Raw genomic sequence first — 2,500 nt, forward strand, 5'->3', positions numbered from 1 at the left:
ATGATGATAAACGCTTATTATCATCTGTCAAGCGTAAAACACACACACACACACACACACACACACACACACACACACACACACACACACACACACACACACACACACACACACCTATGACGTTCCAGGGCGTTTTCCGTCCCTAGATTTAAAACCATATTCTGAAACGCTACTCGCACCATCACTATTTTCACTATTGGAAGCTGCACGGGTTTTTTTTTTTAAAGTGAGTTTTTAACGTTTTAACTGAAAGATTAAAAGATTTCTATATCATTAACAGGGAAACACTCATTGAGAACAAAGCTAATCATTTCTGTGACCTTTGAAAATAGTCATGTTGAGGGCGCCAAAGCGGTTCTGAATACAAGCCTTAGTCGCATACGAGTATTTAACGCAAGATATTACAACAAAATATGGTAATGATAACAATTTTGGCGATAGATTACAACAGTTTCCCTCGCGCCCACACAATACAACACACACCTGAAGGGCTGTACAGTGAGCAGTGTCATCTTACGCATTCTTCTTTCCACAGTCCTGACGCTGCCCTCGCCTAACAAGCACAGTATCACCTACTAAGTGCAGAACGCCCCCTGATATCAATGTTCTACTGTGCCTGCTACTGGAGTACAGAGAACCTACTAATGTCATTGTTCTAATCTTTCATCACTGTGCTGCCCACTTGAATACAGCACACCTCCAAATCACTGTTCCAATTATTTTATCACTGTACCGGCTATTTAAATACACAACCCCTTCTGAAACCACTTAATTCATCACTGGCTCGACCATCTAAGTACAAAAGTGCCTCCTCAAGATCACTTTTCCACTTATTTCATCAGTATTATCGGCTACGTATGTGAAGATTGCCTCCTAAAATCACTGTTGCACCTATTTAATCATGGCTGCTCCCCCCCACCTAAGTAAGGATCGTTGTTCCACTTATTTCATCACGGTATCGTCCACTTATGCGCAAAATACCTCCTGAAATCACTGTTCTGGCTATTTTGTAAGTACAGAACACCTGAAATTAGCGTTTCACTTCCATTTAAATTCACTGTTCCGGTCACTTAAGCACAAGAGTTGCATCCTGAAATCAATTTCATTAATTACGTCTGTGCCCAGCTCACTTCAACCAATGGCCCACCAGCACAGACATTTTCCCGCCCATCTAAGTACAGACCGTCCCCTGCAATCAATGTTTCATCCATCTTATCACTCTCCCGCCCACTTTATGAGTAGTCAACGTCCCGCCAGCACAGGCATTACCCAGCCCATCTAAGTACAGATCGTCCCCCACAGTCAATGTTTCATCCATTTAATCACTGTCCCGCCCACTCCAGCACAGCCCCACCCACTCCATTGACCGTAAACGTCTTACAGGAAATTTTACTCACAGTTATGACGCTGCTTCACTTCTATAGAACTTCCCCACTGACATCGTCATCTTCTTCTGGCAATGTTTACTTCTTTTGGCACTATTCGCTCCTCCGTGGCTCTGTTCACTCCCTAATGGCACTGTGTAGTCTCCAATGACACCGTTTATTTCCCATTAGCACTGTTTACTCTTTTGGCACTGTTAGTTTCCCAATGGCACTGCTTATTCTTCTTCGGCATTGTTAGCTTCTGACTGGCACTGTTTGCTGTCCACAAGCAGTATTTAACTCTCCGCTGACACTGTTGACTCCTGTTTGCACAGTTCACTCAGCACCGTCACTGCTTTCTCTAGATAGACACTGTGCAACGCTTCACTGACGCTGTTACCTTGCCAAGGGCACTAACAACTGATCCGTGGCACTGTAAACTTTCCCACAGGCACTATTAGAGACACCATGAAATCCCGACATGCATTATGAACAGCACTTATAACTCACAAACAACTTCAAATGGGCAAACGTGTCTGCTGCTGTCTGTTATTCCTTGGTGTTCCTTTATATGCCCGTGAAACCTACCCATTAACTTTCCATTAATACACACTCGACCCTCAACCACAGCACCATTACATCTACTATTACTACTACTACTACTACTACTATTGTACTAACGGTGATATAAACTCCCCAAGAAGCGTATTTCTCTGCTACTTGACTTCCCTATACTTATATTATATATGGCACCACCATTAACAACACTATGAAACCCTCACGCACACTGCTCATGGGGATGTTAACTCCTACACGCGCAATACATTCACCCATTAACAGCAGTACACGCGCTCCATACACTCTGTACTACCCAGCATTACACGGACTCAGGAAGCCGCCAGGACCGCTAGCAGCAGCACACGCACACTGGCGGCAGGGGTGGCGGGGCACATCCTTCCTTTCGTACACTGCGACACACTCTGACCCCAACGAGGCTGCAACACGTGTGAGGCTTCGAGGCCGGGCCCTGTGTGTGTGTGTGTGTGTGTGTGTGTGTGTGTGTGTGTTTCTCAGAAGGTACCTCCGTGTGTCGCAATGTTTCGGCGAGCGTTAAGATGTGGCATAGACAAGAAGGA

The 2,500-nt window shown here is 45.0% G+C and overlaps 1 long non-coding RNA gene across 2 annotated transcripts in view; it reads right to left on the reverse strand.

The window, feature by feature from the left end:
• LOC135114943 (uncharacterized) overlaps positions 1-2,376 on the reverse strand; it is a 60,641-nt gene extending 58,265 nt beyond the window's left edge. For both annotated transcript variants that reach the window (XR_010275722.1, XR_010275723.1), the window contains exons 1-2: positions 2,246-2,376; positions 1,398-1,804 (exon numbers count right to left, since the gene is read on the reverse strand). This is a non-coding gene — a long non-coding RNA (uncharacterized LOC135114943). The remainder of the gene's footprint in view (positions 1-1,397; positions 1,805-2,245) is intronic.
• Positions 2,377-2,500: the final 124 nt, after the last annotated feature.

The sequence above is a fragment of the Scylla paramamosain genome, chromosome 28 (genome assembly GCF_035594125.1).
Source record: "Scylla paramamosain isolate STU-SP2022 chromosome 28, ASM3559412v1, whole genome shotgun sequence".
In the NCBI taxonomy this organism is placed as follows: domain Eukaryota; kingdom Metazoa; phylum Arthropoda; class Malacostraca; order Decapoda; family Portunidae; genus Scylla; species Scylla paramamosain.